The 20,029-nt window shown below is 38.4% G+C and overlaps 1 protein-coding gene and 1 pseudogene across 3 annotated transcripts in view; one reads left to right on the top strand and one right to left on the bottom strand.

The window, feature by feature from the left end:
- METAP1 (methionyl aminopeptidase 1) overlaps window positions 1-20,029 on the bottom strand; it is a 62,271-nt gene that overhangs the window by 28,512 nt on the left and 13,730 nt on the right. The window lies entirely within an intron of this gene.
- Window positions 60-19,756, top strand: LOC308495942 (annotated as a pseudogene). The gene is made up of 5 exons: window positions 60-130; window positions 2,121-2,273; window positions 8,405-8,562; window positions 18,805-19,237; window positions 19,464-19,756. The product of its transcript is annotated as an uncharacterized misc_RNA (transcript).

The raw sequence follows: 20,029 nt of genomic DNA, 5'->3' as shown, positions 1-20,029 counted from the left end.
CTGTTATCAGACTGACTGCTGCTGTATCGCAGGGCCTGTGTTCCTTATTTTACTTAACAATGGCCCCAAGGCACAAGAGTGATGCTGGCAATCCCAATATGCCAAAGAGAAGCCAGAAACTTTATCACAGGTATGTATGTGATCATAGGAAGATACATAGTATTTATAGGGTTTGGTTGGTCCTGGGCGTCCACTAGAGGTCTTAGAACATATCCCCGTGAGTAAAGGGGGGATTTCCGTAAATCATTACAAATACTAAGAAAATTTACAAATTCCTACAAATGTTTTGACTTTGCAAACATAAAAGACTAAGTCATGAATAAGAGAAAAGCTAAGAAAAAAACAAAAAATAAAACATCCCTAGGACGGTGTGGTAATGAAACGGGTAGCGAAGGCTATTCTCCCTGAAGGTTTACCAGGGGCCTCTGAGACGGCAGTTTCTCCCCCCAGAGCCAGGAACTTCACTATTTCCTCTCTACTCCTTGTATCCTCACAGCTGGCAACAGTTAAGTCAAGAAAACCCAAGTTATACTTATTTCCTCCTACTACAATCTACGTCAACAGACTTCAAATGTATGCACAAGTACCCAGAACATTAAGAACTGTTTCATTATTTGAAGCTAAAACTGGGGACGGTCTTCTGGGGAGGATGAGAGATGTGGTGGGCAGAATGATGGCACCCGAAAGATGTCCATGTCCTAATTCTCAAGACCTGAGAACATGTTAGGTTACAACTAAGGTAACAGGGTATTAAAGTTGCTAATCAGCTGACCTTGAGCTGGGGAAATTAATTTATTTTATCCAAATGGGCTCAATGTAATCACAAGTGTCCTTAAAAGGTAAAAGCGGGAGGCAGAAGGAGTCAGAGAAAGATGTAACAATGGAAGCAGGGTCACAGAGATATTCCATTATTGGCTTTGAAGGTGGGGGAAGGGGTCCGGGAGCCACGCATCAGTCTCTACAAACTGGGAAGGCAAGTAACAGATTCTCCCCAGGGCCTCCAGAAAGGAAAGCCGACCTGCCAACACCTGACTTTAGCCCTGAGACCTGTGTCAGACTTCTGACCTACAGAACTGGAAGATAATAAATCTGCGTTGCTTAAAGCCACCAAATTTGTGGTAATTTGCTATGGCAGCTATAGAAAACCTAATACAGGAGGGAAAATAGAGTTATTCCTACCTGTTGTCAAACTGCAAAAACCACTCATAACTGGCAAAAAGACTGGTTCCTCCCTACCCAGAGTTATAGGGAATTGGTAGAAAAATAAGTATTTATCTATTCTGTCACAAGAAAGGGGTATTATGTTTAATCGAAAAATCCCAAGAACTAAAACAGGAATAAGTGATGTCTTCAGTATTACCACACCCACGGTACTACAGAGTAAGAAGTCAATGCTGCTCCATAATACGAAGACAACCAACCATAAGAGTAACGAAGTTACCGTTTACTGAATGTGTACACTGTATGTCTATATTTCATTTCATCCTCCCACAAACCCTGCAAGGCAGCTGGCATCATCCCCATTTTACAAATGACAAGCCTAAAGCACAAAAAAAGTGTGATAATTTGTCTATCACATAAAAGAACCACACCTGGCAGAACTAAGACTCTAACCCAGCATTCCCTGACTACGGGTCACCCTGTCACTGCTTTACAGTGTTTGGATGGGTGGGTGTGGGGAATGTGTATACTCTATTCAAAGTGTCAACGCAGCACCAAACTTGGAACCAGAAAACACAGGTGTGAGGAAGCTCTATCATGTATTAGCTGTACCATTATAAGCTCTAAAATTTTATGTTTAAATCTAGAAAATGATATTACTAACCATTTTCATGGATCCTCAGTTGTCTCACCTATAAAGTGGGGCTGCCATCTCCAGAAGATAACACGGCAGATTACAGGAGACAATGTAAATAACCTACATGGAGTGGTTAACCAAGTGTCTAGCACCCAGCAAGTGTCCTGTGTGGGAGCCCGTGACATCCAGCGCTTATCACTAGGCCTGGCACTGAACGGGTTTTCTCAACATATGTTGGACGATCAACGAAGATTAATGTTATATATACAAAAGCTTCTTCTAGTTCTAGATGGGAATGTAAGTTGATTTCATTACCTTCTAGGACAGACTGCAAGCGGCGCACTCCACAGCCTTCCCCCCTTTCCTTCACACCAACAGACTCCTGCTACAGTGGAGTTGTACTGTGCCCTGCTAAAAACATGCCCAGCCTCCTAATGACATGGGTGGTCATGGGATCTAGTCTGGCCAACAGAATGTAAGCCCGGTTGTTAGGGAGAGCTCCTGGAAAGCTTCTTAGAAAGCAGGCACCTATTTCCTACGCTTTGCCCTTTCCTGGCTTCAAACCGGGCGATGTCGCCTGAGGAGAAGCAGCTGTCTTGTGATCACAAAGCAACAAGCACACCTCCAGAGGCCTGGTCCCAATGACTCTGGGCAGACACTGGAGTGATGCCGTGGAGCCTCTGGAGGGAGCACAGCCCTGCGGTGACCTTGATTTCGGCTCCAGGAAACTCATTCTGGACTCACTCACTTTGTGGTGAACTGTTATAGCAGCCCCAGGAAACCAATACAGTAACTGACAAGATATCAAGGCACACCAGAATCTTACATTTACTACAACTAAAACAGGGAGAAGCACTCATTACAGTCTTTTTGAAACTTTTTCTACTTGCATGTACTTGTTTATGGAGTCAACACACAATTATTTGTGATAATTTTAAAGGGGTGAACAAAAGCATGACTCATTTTAAGAAACTTCACTTCACTCAGTAACTTCAGCTTCTTCTCTTCCTCCCCTATCCGAGCTATTCCTTATCACATTCCTCAGCAAGAGTGGACTGGAGTTTCAGTTGTTTTTCCTTCATCCAGTCTAGCCTATGGCAAAGATTTTAAGGCAGTCAGACTGTCCACAAGGAAAAGATTCGGGATGGGGAAGGAGTAGGTCCTAGAACCCCAGTTTAAGAGTCTGCCAGGCCAGAGGCCAAATCCCACCACAGCAGCATGGCAGGCACACCACTGGCTCTTCTTTACTTCAAGGCCTTAACTCTACTGTTTCCTTGACACCAGACAAAGCATCTGCATACCAACACTTGGTACAATTTTCAACGCATTTTCATTATGCCAGCTTAGAATAAACCCCTGGACTGTCCGCCTGCCCAATGAGAACTATGTACAGATGAAGAACTCTGCACACATCTCCTAGGTACTGAGACAGCCAACACTGCAGCACCACTATGAAGAGTCTTCCCTGAAAAAATTCAGGACAGATTCTTGGTCTGGCACATAAATCCCCTCATCCAAAATCCTAAACTACTCCAATTGTTAGGCAACCACCAGCACAGTTTGTACCCTCAGCCTGGCTATCCCTTTTCCTGCCATCACTGAAATTAGAATGTAAAGACGACCATGAAAAATGGAAAAGAAAAAAGAAAAAAAAAAGTCAAAAACAACATAGAAGCAACTTCTGGAGTTATAGAACAGGGTTAACATAAATGACCTTTTAGATATTCTTCAGCTCTACAAGCCTATCATTCCATTCCATTTTATAATTATGAAAGAGATTACAAGTTTGAAGAAATTTTAACATGACAGTACAAATAAATATCTCAAAATAAAGGAAAAGTGACGAAAACCTCCCCCAAAGTTGAGCAAAATAATAAAATGCTGAAAATAAAGAGATGGCATTTTCGAAACACCAAAACTAACTACCGTGTTTCCCCAAAAATAAGCCCCAGTTAAGATCGTCAGCCAGACAGACGCATTTAGTACGTTATGACGATGTTCCAGAAGATGACATGACTGTGTTTGCATAAATGGAGATTATTGTAGATGAAAAAATAAGACATCCCCTGAAAATACACCCTAATGCATCTTTTGGAACAAAAATTAATATAAAACTCGATCTTACTTTTCGGAGAAATATGATATTAGACCCAGTCTTATTTTCAGGGAAACAACGGTAGTCTGACTACTGAATAATTAAAGTTTCATAAAGTAAATGGGCAGGAGATATCAAAGAATTAACAAAGTTTTTCATAACTGAAATACAGGAGTTTCCAAACAAAAAAGGCCCCCTCAAAATGAAAATCAACTAGCCCAAGGCATAATTTGAAATTTCAGAATGCCAGGAATAAGAGAAGATCCAATAAGCTTATGGAGAAGCCGGGGGGGGGGGGGGGGGACACATAATATGCAAAAGATTATAAATCCCAGTCGCATCAGACTTTCAACAGCACTGGCAACTAAAAGAAAATGGAGCCATAACATAAAAATTCTGAGAAAACGATTTCCAAACTAGAATTCTATACCCAGCAAAACTGAAAATCAAATGTCAGGGTATAGTAAGAAATTTTCAGACATGCAAAATCTCAAAAATTTACCTCCCACACAATCTTTCTCAGGAAGCTACTAGAGAGATTACTACAGGAGATGTAAAAAATGAGAATAAATCAAGAAAGAGGAAGATGTGATACAGGCAAGACAGAGAGAAGTAAAGGGAATCCGCAGGATGATGCGTGAAGAGAGATATAAGGATGATTGCTATGAAGCCCAGAATCAGAAATTCTGGCTGCAGGTCAGAAAATCCCAAGAGAGACATACCAAGATAAAATTGATTAAATGACAAATGTATTTAAGTATTGAGAGCACTTCTATGTAATTGTGGAAGAAACGGGATGAATCAGTAAGTGACCAAAGGAAACTGTTTAAAAAAATGGGAAATAGGAGAGGGAGGAGATTATAAATTAGAAGCATTTGACTTGGTATGTGAAATAATTTGAATAACCAACTAAAAAGTTACAAAACACTTTTAATTATGGACATTTTGCCTCTATGATGTTGAGACAGTAAACATAAAATCAATAGAGAAACATTTAAATTTCCATATTGTGAGTTAAGATTCAATATGATAAAAAATATTTTTAAAGCATATATATGCCCACAGCTAAAAAAAAAACCCTTTAAAGAAGTTTATAATATGAATGAATTAGCATCTAATAAACTCAACAAGTAATTTTAGAAGGAAAACACAGAACTTTAAAACTGAAAGAAACGTACAGTTTTACATTACATGAAATTTGCAAAGTAGCCAATTTTCCACTCAACAGGTACTTCATTCTGCTGTCATATCTTACGTAATAATCGACAGATTTTTTTAATGCTATTATGTTAATATAACCTATCACAAATAACGTTTTTAAAAATGAATTTTTGTTTTGCAGGCAATGTACTAATTTTAAAATCTTGCTCATGGTCATACATAATTAATACCTTATATGTCCAGATATTCAAATGCAGTTCTACACTGCATTTAACATTAAACGTCTTTAATGTTTAATGATACCCTCTAGGTTGAGTATCCATTTCACGGTATCAATTCCTGTAGTGTGATACTTAACTTTTTTAGACCGTTGAATCCTTTGAAGATCTTGGGAAAGCAATCATTCCTCTCCAAAGAAAACACATCCATGCACAAATAAACATGTGCATACAATTCCATTTACTCATTCATTCATACAAATATGGAATTCATGTTATGACCACAGGACTTTGCTAGGTGCTGGGCATTCAGTAGTGAACATATAGGCCCTTCTGGACCAATACTACATAGCTAATGACACAATTAACTACACAGTTTAAGTCATGAGGACTCCACAGTACTATGCGAAGAGGTGGAAGACAAGAGCTAAAGATACAGGGAGCGGCCAGATCATGTTAAGGATTCTGGTCTAATAACAACAGAAAGCCACTAAAGGGTTTTAAACCAAAGAACAAATGGATAAACATATGAGTTCGTGGCATCCCTGATCTCCATGCATAAACCAAAAATTAAACTCCTTTTCCTAATAATGCACAGAATGGTCTTGAAGAATTCCATAAAACTGGTTTTTAATAAGGCAATCCTTGTTTTGTGTAATAGTGTAGAACAATGAAAATGACCATGCAAGCTGTAACCATAAAAAACAATCTTCATAATCAATATAAAAAAGTATAATTGGTCAATGAGAAATTTTTTGTCAAAACATTAAAAACTCCCTTACTGTCATTTATAAATATTACATACAGGGAACTGAAGGAAAAAAAAAACCACCTCATATATGTTTAGTATACTGTAATTTAAAACATTAGAAATATTGAGAATTTGAGTGCTTTATTTGTTTAAAAATGTATCAAGACTAGTTTGAACAATGCTTGCCTCCTTCCCGCGTATAACCTATGAAACGTGAGCGTGCTTGGCCAACTTGCACACTCCTCTCTAGGTTTGGAACAGCTTCCAAATGTAACCCTTTGTACTTTCAATACCTGTGAGAGTTCCTTGAATGTAACGTGTTTTGTTTGGTATCACTTCCCCTTAGATACTGTCATTCTTGTCATCACCAGTTTCCTCATTTATGTCCTTTGCCTCACAGAGCTTCTCTGGCTCTATACCCAGACGCTCTAGCCTGGTGGACAATGTCAACATTCCCTCGGTCGGGTAATACTTCTACAACTCCACTCATGTAGGATTTCGAATTTATTTCCAGCATTGTCACTTACCATTTGTTTGCTGGACTTTTATCTTTGTTGGCCAATTCCTAACATTTGATTATCCATTTTTGTAAAATGTTAAGTTTATCGCTGGGAAACAAGAAAGCAACACAACTACAGGCTCTGCTGTCTGCTGAAGAACTGAGTGGCAGATGCACAGTGACCAATCACTGACAGGCTGTGGATGTGGAATGACTGGTCACTGATCAAGATACACATCTGTGATTTACCAAGTGGTCTAAGGACTGAAAAGCTAGCAGTGAAGTTTGTACTTTATGTAATCACTCCGTGTAGTTGGGAAACTGGTTTTGTTTAACTGAACTGTGGTAACTAAATTCATGCAAATCAAAACTGCAAAGCAAGATCTTCCTTTATATAGTTAGCAACCTGAAACCATCCATTTATGAAACTTTTCTAAATAGGTTATGTGAACAAAATACTTTAGCATCACCCAACATCTTTTTCATCCTCACAAAAGCTGACACGTATTCCCTTAAACAAAATAACACCGCTATCCCAACTGGTTCATTTAGAAGAACACAGAAGTTTACATACCAATTTACACCAAGAAAGGGAGTGGGAAGGAACCATCAGAGAGGAGAGGTAAAAGCAGCATTTAAAATGTTACAAACAATGAATATCTTTGCCTAATTTTTTCATACTACAAAAAACACATTGCCTATGTATTACTAAGGATAATTCATAATTCATCAAGAGTTTATAAGTAGGGACAACTCAAAACCAACCCGGTTTTCTAAAACATTCAATTTCAAAATTAAATTTAGGGCAGTGGCTAAAATCATGGACTTTGAACTCAGACTTGTGTCTTAGCTTGGTCACTTGTTAGCTGTAAGACACTGAGGGAAAAAACCTTCATATTTCCAAGTTCCTCTTTCCTAAACTATAATGTAGAGGAAACAACTGTGTAAAATATGTGGCCGATAGTAAGTGCTCAATTCTAATTATCATCAACTTTATTATTTTTAAAAGCAATTTAAAACTTAAATTTGAGAAGATGCACCTAAATATTTGTCTTTAACATGTGTGTGTCAACCCCGGCACAAATTCTTGGCTTATGAAAACTTATGACATTGAGCAGCTAGTGATTACTGCGGACATTGTACCTTCCTTGAATCATTGGCCACAAAGCTGCAAACTGGGGAAAGGGGATGCAGGAGCCCAGCAGAAATGGAAGTTCAAATGCATTCCCCGGGCAACACACAGACCATCACAGAGAACAAAAGAGGCTCAAGGTTTTGGAGCATAACCTGTGAACCAAACTTTAACAGAATACTAAGCTACGCAGATACAATGGCAACCCTCAGGAAGCCAAGCTTTTTCTAAATAAATAAATACATGAATGAATGAGTACAGATACTTAGCAGCCACACTGCAAAGAAGACAAAAGTCACAGGTTCACAGACTTTGTCTATAAAAACTATAAAACCCGAAAAGAATGCAGGGAGCAGCTATTTGAAGACTCTGAACACGGAATAGTAGCAGGCAGATTAGGGAAGACCAAAATTTGAAATACCACTGAACTAGTAATGAGTTTACCGTCCCCATCCACCACCACCCAATCAACACGGAAGTGACCAGCAGGGCACAAACACAAGAGCGCTCCAGGAGAAACCCCAAATTCTGGCTCATGGAAGGAAAGGGAACTCCTAGTGCTCAAATAGTACAGATGTCCATCCACCTTCTTTTCACTTTTCTCTCCTCTCACACCCCAGGCGTGTAGGACACAAAAATTCTTAGAATGAGGTATTTTCCTCTCTTCTCAGCGAAGCTGTGGTCCAGAAAGGGTGGGGCCGAATCCCATGCTTTTTTCTCTGTGTCCTCCTGGCATTTGGCCCGACACAGGCACCGTCCTGGAAGTGTGCAGCAGACAAGTAACTGGACCCCAGTTTTCTTTCTGCCCACAGGTCCCAAAAAGAGGACTCCTAATGAACCAGAAAGTACCGAGGAGAAACTCCAGAAAGTGACCCATCAAGTTGCTTATAATACAAAATTACGTGCTTGTGAGAACACAACTAACAGATTAGCCAGGTCTCAGACCAAGCACTAGGACAGGTCTGAATAGCACCGCAAAGCCTTTCAAAAGTGGAACAACATTGGAACCACAGCCCAAAGGCAGGTTAGAACTTGCAGACTAAATCCAACCAGAGGAGTAGCCTGCTGAAATAAAAATATCAACGTTCCGCACAGGACTTAAACAAGACTCAAGATCTCATTATAATTCAAAATCTCCAAGATACAGTCTAAAATTAATTGGCATATAAAGAACCAAGAAAACTTCAACTCACAAGGGAAGTGAGTCAACTGCACACAACAATGCTGGCATTAACAATGTTGCCATTAACTGACAGACTTGAAAGCAGCTATTATCAAAATGCTCCAATAAGTAATCAAGAATAGTCTTAAAACAATGGGGAAAAAATCTTCGCAAAAATAGATATAAAAAAAGAAAATTTTTAAATTGAAAACTACAATAGCTAAACTTAAAAAACTAGATAGACTCAATAGCATAACAGAGATGACAAGGATTCAATGAACTAAAATATCAAGTTATACTATTCAAACACAGAAAAGATTTTTAAAAAATGGACAGAGCCTCAGGGACCTATGTGATAACAACGAACATTGCTAAGAGTAAAGAGAAAAATTACATAATGCTAGAAAAAAGCCAATTAACTAAGATGACAGTCTAACAGTCTAAACTGCACATATCAACAGCAGAGCTTCAAAACGCATGAAGCAAAAAGTGACAGAAGTGAAAGCAGAAAGAGAAAAGTCCACAATATAGGTGGAAACAAAAATCAACACCCATTTGCGGTAAACGCTTTCAGTAAGCTAAAAGAGAATTTCCTTAACTTGATAAAGACCATCTACAAAGTCTCCAGATTGTATCGTATTTAACGTGCAAAAACAAAATGCTTTCTCCACAAGCTAAGGAACGAGACAAGGATGTCCACCCAACATTGCTGTTTTCACATCACACTGCAAGTCTTATAATTTAACTAGGCAACAAAACATAAAACGTATGAAGACTGGAAAGGGATAAAACTGACATAATTATTTATATAAAAATACTAAGGGAAAAAAAAACTCCCAGATCTAAAAGATCGGTTTAGCAAGGTCACAAATACAGTATCAACACACAGAAATCTACTGTATTTCTATACACTGTGAAAAATTACACAAAACAATGGCATATATAATCACCTCTCCCAAAATTAAATATAAATTTAACAGAACAAGTAAGCAATTCCAATGAAAATCCCAAAAGTTATTAATTTAGATACAGAAAAAATGATTCTAAAATTTATATGAAAAGACAAATGAACTAGAACAGCTAAAACAATTTTGAAAAAGAATAAAATTGGAGGCATCTTACACTTTTTCTTATATTAAGAAAATATTGTTTTTTCTGTTTCTACTCTTAAAATAATACTAGGGACTACTGTTGAATCTTACAAATACATTTTAATCATCTACAGAAGCAATTGTATTTTTTTGTATTTGATATAATGAGTTGATGTATTATAGTAATAGCTTTTTCTATTATTTAATGATTTCTACTTCCCTGAAATAAACTAGCTGACTATAGTAGATTATTATTTTATATGCTGCATAATGTAACTTGGTAATATTTGTTTTACAAAGTTGTGGTCATTTTATGTCTCCTGATAAGTATTGCTGGCTATTTTAATTCAGTTTTCTTGCTGATTTCTTCCCTTTCCTGTCTACCTGCTAGTATTTCACTATTACTACCAAGTATTATTATTAATACTACAAACCTTTATTATCTAACACTCCCCATACATAATAGGGAGGAAGCCATTACTTCTGCTTCAGAGTCTTGTCTCAAAAATAAAAATAGCCCTGTCATGTTCTTGAGTAAAAAGGACCAGGTGGTGAGTATCTATAGAGGAAGGTTTCCATCAGGCTGGGTTAGCAGCATATCATCTTCCATTACAGATAACAGCTTGTCATGCCTCCATTCAACATTTGCTAGTGGGAACTACCGTTTGTTGAGAGAGCCTTTTTGAATATCAGACACCTTACATGTGTACTGTCCCATTCAGACTTCACACTAATCATAGGAACAGGATATTAATATTGTTTTATAGACAGGGAAACCTTAAGCAGGGTAGGGTTACATAATCTAATAATTCAAATGGTGTTAGGTGGCAGAGCTGGAAGTTAAACATAGGGCTCTCCGGCTCCAAAGTCCACTTTCTTTCCATACAGCTGAAGGCTCACAGGGCAGTGCTCTGAAGAAGCAACAGCTCAGTAAAGGGGTAAGACACAGGTCTGCACTGCCCCTGCCCCCAGGACCTTGCCCTACGCCATCTCTTCCATTTGGCTGTCTCTGAGTTGTATCCTTTCTAATAAACCAGTAAACATAAAGAAAAACAAAAACAATCTAGCACCATATAGGGGAGAGGGGAGGAAGCAGATGAGATGAAGATATAAGAAAACATTTATGAGAAAGGGCTAAATAAAAACTTTTAACTTAAATTTTTAATAATATAAAATGAAAAATATGTAAAGATTTATAAGTACATAATAAGAATTGTCAAAATGATAAAGTCAAAGGGAGAAACATAGGACTGGTCTCAAGCATAATCATATTTATCACTTAATAAACATTCTACAAAAGATTAAACATTTTTATTCACACAGCTTATATTATTGTATGGTAATTCTCAGTAATTTTTCGGCAGTAATAATTTCTTTATTAGACACTATAGTAAACCATGTTGTCAAGCATAGACAAGAAAATAGAATGTTTTTTATCGAATTCTGTTGATTAATGAGTAGATTAAGAGATGTACCATGTACCTTGAAAACTCCTGGGGATACATAGCAAACTGTTAACAATCCTGAGAAATTAAGAGATAAACTGGGGGTAGGGAAGAGGCAGATGCCCCTCACTTTAAGTTCTCTGAAACTAACATGTATTACCTTTTGTAACCTCCCCGCCAAATACTATAATAAAACACATACTCAGCATGAAAACTATACGAAATAGAATGTAACCATCCTGATGCACAAGCAGCTCCCAGAAAGGACTTACATAAACAGAAGGAACTCATGAACTTATAAATCGTACTACTGAAACCTTTAAGTGCTAAGCATGTCACTCCTCTAGATTACCACTTTTATGTTTTAAAAATGCAACCTCTAAATAATAACAATGAGCAGACATTGCCAGAATGTTATACAGCACGGTCTTTCAATCCCTCCTGGTAGGTTACAAGTGAACACTTTCTTCCCCATTTTCGAATAAAGAGAGCAAAATAAAACAAAAACTACCTACCTATTCTAGAAGACCTACGAGACACAAGGAAGAGGAAGGAATAGGGTGACATTTAAGTTCAGGAAAATTCCCTTTTAAGAGGATACAGGTGTGGGGGAGTTGCAGTCAAGATGGAGGAGTAGATAAATGTTATGTGTGCTTCCACTCACCACATCAAAATTACAACTAAACTACAGAACAACCACGATTGAAAATCGCTGAAGTCTAGCTGAACATAAGTCCTGCAACTAAGGCCATACAGAAGAAGCCACCTTGAGACTGGAAGGAGTGACAGAGACACTGAAGGGTCTGGTCCTACATCCACGTGTGGCATTTAAACATCTGGAGAGATTACCTCAACTGCAGAGGTCCCCTTGGAAGGAGTGAAGGGTCCCAGCCCCACACCAGGCTCCCCTGCCCAGGGTTCCAGTGCCAGAAAGAGAAGTCCCCACAACTTCTGGCTGTGAAAACCAGTGGAGATTGTGGTTGAATCAGACAAAAAACTACTGGAGTCCCAGGGTTCCTCTAAAAGGGCCAGCACGTAGACTTACTTGCTGACTCACTCTGAGCTCCAGCAGCTGGAAAGGCAGCAGGGACATATGGGGAAGAACTCTGAATTGTCTGGCTTCAGGATGAGAGCTAGCTGGGCAGCTTTGTCGGAGGGGCAGCTTTCTCCCAGACAGAAGTGCTGGCGGAAGGCAATATATCTTTGTTGAGCCTTCCCCTCCTCCTGGCCTGCAGACACAAGTGATTGCCATATCTGAGTTTTCATCAACCTGGCTAACACTGTTTGCCCTGCGTTGGTGACTCCTTGATAGAGTCTCACCCAATATGCGGGCCCAACCAAGCTGCTTCCAGTAACTTTTCCATACAAACAGCCTGTCTAGACTCATGCTGAGGAGTTTCCTAAAAATCTCTTAAAGGTTCACAAATCCCAAACAAGCAGCATCTGGCTTCATTATGCCCCATACCTCTTGCTGAGCAGCCTCAAGCCTGGCATCAGTGGCAGCCGGCCTTGGCCCATGACTTGGCCTCTCCCAGGTACCGCCAAGCCCAGCACAGTTGGCGACCATTTGTGAATTGCTTTGGGGCTCATGCCAGGTGGCACTGGGCAAGGCAGTCTGCTGAACTTGACCTATGGCACGGCCCCTCCCCAGGAGGTCTCAGGGCCAGCACTCTTTGTAGGCTCAGACCCTGCATAACAGCTCCTCCACTGTAGTCATGGCCACTCCTCACAACCAAGCCCGAGGGTGAATCTCTCCCATTGACGTGCAAACAGCAACCAAGGCTCAACTACAGCAGGAGGGCACACACAATACACACAAGGGACACACCTGGAGTACGAAGCTCATATGATCAGGAACACTGCACCAATGGGCCCCACAGGACACCTACTACATAAGGCCACTCTACTACTACCAGGAGACACAGCAGCCCTACCTAACATACAGAAACAAACACAGGGAGGCTGTCAAAATGGGGAGACAAAGAAAAATGTCCCAAATAAAAGAACAGAACAAAGCTTAAAAAAAAAAAATGTAGACAAGCAATCTACCAGATGCAGAATTCAAAACACTGATTATAATCATGCTCAATGATCTCAGAGAGAACTTCGACAAAAAGACACAAAACATAAAAATGGAGATAGAAAACATAAAAAAGAACCAGTCAGAAATGAAGAATACAACTGAAGCAAAGAACATTAGAATCAACAGAATAGATGAAGCAAAGAATTGAATCAGCAATTTACAATATATAATAGCAGAAAACACCCAATCAGAACAGCAAAAAGAAAAAAGAACTTTAAAAAATTAATTAAAATTAATTAAAATTTTAAAAAAGACAGTTTAAGGGGCCTTGGAACAACATCAAGTATACCAACATTTGCATCATAGGACTACAAGGAAAAGAGAGAGCAAGGAATTGAAAACCTATTTGAAAAACTAATGATGAAAACTGCCCCAACCTGGCAAAGGAAATACGACATGTGATCAAAAACTATGGTGAATGTTTAAATTAAAAAAAAAAAATTATTACTGTAAAAAATGCATTGCCATTAATCTCCCTCAAAATACTCTCCCTCTCTTTGAACACACTTATCCCATCATTCTTGCCACTTTCTGAAGCAGTTCTGGACGTCCTCTTTCGTGAGTGTCCAGTAGCTCAGGTGGTTAGAGGACGGTGCTCTTAACAACAACATTGCCAGTTCGATCCCTGCATGGGCCACTGTGAGCTGCACCCTCCATAACTGGATTGAAACAACTACTTGACCTGGAGCTGATGGGTCCTGGAAAAACACACTTAAAATAAACAAAAGTTTATAAAGTAAAATGAAATAAAATTATATACATATATACGTAATACATATATATAATATATACATATACATATTGTGTGTGTGTGTGTGTGTGTGTGTGTGTGTGTGTGTGTGTATAGCGAATGTTGCTGCCAAATGCCATCAAAGGGAAAGGCAGGGATTTTCAATACAAGAAGCGGCACATTGAACCTAGTCACAGTGTGTGACAAGTGTCAACTTAGTTGGTACAGTCAGTCGGGTGTGAGCTACTGTTGACAGAAGGTGTGTTTTAAAGTGTGCCGTAAATCATCCTCCATCATGATAACGCTCCGTGTCACACATCGCTTCTGATATATGGCAATTTCTGTCAAATAAAAATATTATGTTATATATTCATCACCTTATTCACCAGATCTGGCACCATATGACTTCTGGCTCTTCCCCAAAGTCAAAATGGCCATGAAAGGCAAATGTTTTGAGTCGATTTAGGACATGGAGGCAGCCATGACAGCGCAATTGAAGACACTAGAGAGAGGACTTCTAAAATTGCTTCAGAAAATGGCAAGAACAGTGGGATAAGTGTGCTTGAAGCAAGGGGGAGTATTTTGAGGAGGATTAATGGCAATGTGTCTTTTACTGTAATATACATTTTTTTTATTTAAACATTCACCATTTTGTTTGATCATACCTCGTAGACATACAAGCCCAGGAAGTGCAGAGCGTCCCAAACAAGATGAATACAAAGACATCAAAACCAAGACATTAGTTAAAATGCCAAAGGTTAAAGACAAAAAAAAGAATCTTAAAGGCAGCAAGAGAAAAACAGTAACCTACAAGGAAGCTCCCATAAGAATGTCAGCTGATTTCTCAACAGAAACTTTGCAGGCAAGAAATGATGGGCAGGAAATATTCAGTGATGAAAAGCAGGAAACTACAACCAAGATTACTCTACCAGCAAAGCTACCATTTAGAATCGAAGGACAGATAAAGAGCTTTCGAGACAAAAAGCTAAAGGAGTTCATCGCCACCAAACTAGTATTATAAGAAATGTTAAAGGGACTTCTTCAAAAAGAAAAAAAAGAAACCATCAAAAATATGAATAAAATGGCAATAACTACATATCTATAGTAGATATACTACTTGTATATCTACTACAATTACAATTACAATTACTTGTAATTGAAAGTAATTACAATTACTTTCAGTGTAAATGTATTAAATGCCTCAATCAAAAGATAGGTGGGTTGAATGGATAAAACAAGGCCTTTATCTATACTGCCTACAAGAGACTCATTTCAGATTGTAAGACAGACACACAGACAGAAAGTAAAGGGATGGAAAAAGATATTTCATGAAAATGTAAACAGGAACAACAATAGGGGTAGCAATACTGATACTAGACAAAATAGACTTTGAAACAAAGGCTATGACAAGAGACAAAGGACCTAGTAATCCCACTTCTGGGTAATTATCTGAAGAAACCCAAAACAGTACTTTGAAGGGACGTGTGCGTCTGTATGTCCACTGCAGCACTGTTTACAATGGGCAAGATATGGAGGCAACTTGGGGGTCAATCAGTGGACGGATGGATAAAGAGTTGGTACATATATAAAGTGGAATATTACTCAGCTGTAAGAAAAATGAAATCTTGACATCTGCAACATGAATGGAACTAGAGGGTATTTGTGCTAAGTTGACTAAGTCAGACAAAGAAAGACAAATACCACATGATTTTACTTATATGTGGAATTTAAAGAACAAAATAAAAGAACACACAAAACAGAAACAAATTCAGACACAGAGAACATTTTGATGGTTGCTATTAATAGATGGAAGGGGGTTTGGGGGATAGGTGAAAAAGGGAAAGGGATTAAGAAGTACAAATCAATAGTTACAAAATAGTCATGAGGATGTAAATTATAGCATAAGGAATACAGTCAATGATATTGTAATAACTATGCATGTTGTCAGGTGGGTACTAGATTTATAGGGTCATCACTTCCTAAGTTATATAAATGACTAATCACCATGTTGTACACTTGAAACTAATACAATAATGTATGTCAACTGTAAGTGAAAAATTAAAAAAATTAAAAATAAAGAGGATATAGGTCTATTTTTTAAGCTCTAGAAATGCTGCAACTAATAATTACTGTGATTTCACAACTGTAAGACTTGGTTGTTTCTATTTTAAAGCTTTCAACAAACAGAAAGCTTAACAGTTCCCAAAAGCAATCAATTAGTATTAATTGAGCACTCAATATATAAAAAGCATTCCTGTATGACAGTTTACTGCATTTAAAAGTACCTGTTTTAGGTACAAACTAAGGTATTCCACATAAAATTACTATTTAATAGCTTTCCCCATTATTGATACATATACATATACATACACACTGAGTGTGCCAAAAATGTACACTTTGGTCAACGTTGCTCAAGCCGTTGTTCACCGCAATCAGAAGTGTCTGGACGCTGATGGTAACCACTTTGAGCACCTCTTGTAATTGCAGAAGTCAAACGTGACTTGTATTCATTTTTTGTTATCAGTATATATCGAGTATTACAATTTTAATAGGTTTTCCTTTCTTAAAACGTGTATACATTTTTGGAGGCACCATATATATACACACACTCATAGCTTCCCAAGGGGAGTACTTCAAAGGTGACCGTAGTGATATTAAGCAATGAGGTATGTAGTAGCACTTTTTCTAGAATGAGTTTGCGAACTTAACTGTCATACGTTATGTTACCTCTTAACGCTATGAGGTAGGTACTATTTATATACGTATTTTACAGATGAGAAAACTGAGATGAACAGATGTTAAATGACTTCCCCAAGGTCATCCAGCTATTACTGACAAGTAAGTAGACTACATGACTCTTTTGTCAAAACCATTTATAGGTCAGAAGACAGGCATGTGGCAGGTGAAGAGTGAAATAACTAAATCCTCTTCTTCTATTCCAGGAAGCCTAGAGAGTAGCCCTCAAACTAAATTATTAAGACGTAACAATATAATTATGTTATTTAAAGATATGGAATTAAATGCCAAAATAATGTTTAAAACGTTGAAAGAAAGATAAATTCTAGGGATGCATGTAGATTACACAACGTGACGATTATAGTTAATATACTGTCTTATAATTTGAAAGTTGCTAAGAAAGTAAATCTTAAAGTTCTCATCACAAGGAAAAATATTTGTAACTATGTGAGGTGATGGATATTAAGTAATCTTATTGTGATATCAGTTCACGATATGTACATAAATCAAGTCATTGTTGTATACCTTAAACTTATACAATATTATATGTCGATTATTTATCAATTGAAAAAAAAACGTTGGAAGAGATTACCTAGTATGGGGTGTGAGGATTACAGAATATTTGACTAAAGCCATTTGTATATCTTTACAAGAATTAAAACCATATTTTAAAAGTGACAGTATAATCTCCAAAATGTACAGTACATATATATTAAGGTTTATTTCCTACAGCCAGTATTTTAAGTTGAATGCCATTTTCCAGCTGAAAATCCATCTAAGACAAATTAGATAAAACTCTGACTAAGAGACAAATTATTTTTGTATTCTGAGTGAAGGCATCTTGTCACCTGAAGCTGACCTTATACCAATTAACAACATTAAGCCAACATGTTTATACTTTCTGGCTCATAGTGTGACTGGACAAGTTACTCTTTGCCCCACAACTGAGTATCCCCCTAGTGGCCAAAATACACAGCCCACCTCTTTCAGGCTCTTCCCTGGGGGACATGAGCCTTCTGGTGAACTAGGCTTGACAGACCGTCATCCAGGGAAACAATGAGATTACTCCTTTGTTTCACATCAATCCGATTTCCTTCCCAATACTGCTGTCTTCAGTGACCCACCCCTTACAGTGGGTATGTCTACGCGGTCACCATTACTTGATTGCTCCTAGTTTCTCCACTCCAAAGACAATGTCATTTTACAACATAACACCCAGAACCCAATCATCAAATCTTCCTGAATTTTAAGTAAACAAAGACTTTTCTATTCTAATTGCAATTGCTTGCCATCTGGGGTGTATCAGAGCAGGTTCAGAAACATTTTTCTTTTTACCCATCTTCATCACAGAAATCTTGTAAAAAGAAATCTGAAGTAATCTTTGGTACTTAAAACAGAAAAAGAAAGAGCTGCTCTGACTAAGACAGGAGCAGGGAGCTGGGGCAGTTCTCACTTGTACCCAATTCTATATGTATAATTCAGAACAACTGTGTTTAAATAATCAGGCATCTTCCTCTCCTCCAGTCACACCTTACCTTCCTTCAAAAGTACAGAGATGATAATAACTGATTTGAAATATCATCTTCTCTGTAAAACTCCTGTCCCCAGCGGGAAATGATATTTCTTCTAAACCCTTTAGGAATCACTTCCTCCACAATTCAGAGAATAACCTGTTCCATTGTGATCTCTACTATTGATTTGATTCTCAGGTAAACTTTGAACAAACTAAAAGCAGTATAAATTTTTTTAAAGAAACTATAATCAAAAGCCTTCTCCTCCAACCTCACTTTATGGTGGGCAGAGTAAAAGCCCAGAAAAATATATAAAGACCAACATTTAGGACACACCTTAAGTATTTATGGAAAATTATTTTCTTTTCATTTCAATTTTGAAAACTCAAAAGATACAGAAGAATATAATTTGAGAGACTACTTTGAAAAGTATGGTGAGATTGAAACCATAGAAGTTAAGGAAGACAGGCAGAGTGGGGAAAAAAGAGGATTTGCTTTTGTAACTTTTGATGATCATGATACAACTGATAAAAATTGTTGTTCAGAAATACCACACTATTAATGGGCATAACTGTGAAGAGAAAAAGGTTATTTCTAAACAAGAAATGCAGTCCACTGGATCGCAAAGAGGTTGTGGAGGTCGATCTGGCAACTTTACGGGTCGTGGAGGGAACTTCGGAGGCAGTGGGGGTAACTTTGGCCACAGTGGAAACTTTGCTGGAAGAGAAGGCTATGGTGGTGGAGGTGGCAGCAGAGGTAGTTATAGAGGATGGTGAATAGAACGGATTTGGAAGTGATGGTGTCAATTATGGCGGTGGTCCTACTGTGTTTCCCCAAAAGTAAGACCTGGTCGGACAATCAGCTTTGATGTGTCTTTCGAAGCAAAAATTAATATAAGACCCAGTCTTATTTTACTATAATGTAAGACTGGGTATAACATAATATAACATAATATAATATAATGTACCGGGTCTTACATTAATTTTTGCTCCAAAAGACGCCTTAGAGCTGATTGCCCGGCTAGGTCTTATTTTCGGGGAAACAGGGTAGCTGTAGCAGTAGAGGAGGTTATGGTGGTGTTGGAGGGCCAGGATATGGAGACCAAGGAGGTGTATATGGCGGTGGTGGTAGAGGATATGACGGTTACAATGAAGGGGGAAATTCGGCGGTAACTATGGTGGTGGTGGGAACTACAATGATTTTGGATATTACAGTGGAGGACAGCAATCAAATTATGGACCCATGGAGGGGGGCAGTTTTGGTGGAAGAAGCTCGGGCAGTCCCTATGGTGGTCCCTATGGATGTGGTGGTGGAAGTGGTGGAAAGGGTAGCGGAAGATTCTAAAAACTCATCAGAAAAGGGCTACAGTTCTTAGCAGGAGACAGCGAGGCGTTGTCAGTAAAGCTGCAGGGTACTTTGAGACAGTCACCCCAAATGCACTAGAGGAACTGTAAAAATCTGCCACAGAAGGAACGATGATCCATAGTCAGAAAAGCTACTGCAGCTTAAACAGGAAACCCTTCTTGTTCAGGACCGTCATAGCCCCAGCCTGCAGAAAGCGCAGCTATTGAGTAATGCAATGTAGTGTCAAACAGGTGTACATCCTCAGGTCTTTTC

This window comes from Rhinolophus hipposideros (assembly GCF_964194185.1).
Source record: "Rhinolophus hipposideros genome assembly, chromosome: 1".
Lineage (NCBI taxonomy): Eukaryota > Metazoa > Chordata > Mammalia > Chiroptera > Rhinolophidae > Rhinolophus > Rhinolophus hipposideros.
The sequence above is the reverse complement of the archived record's forward strand: the minus strand, read 5'-3'. Positions and strand labels throughout refer to the sequence as shown.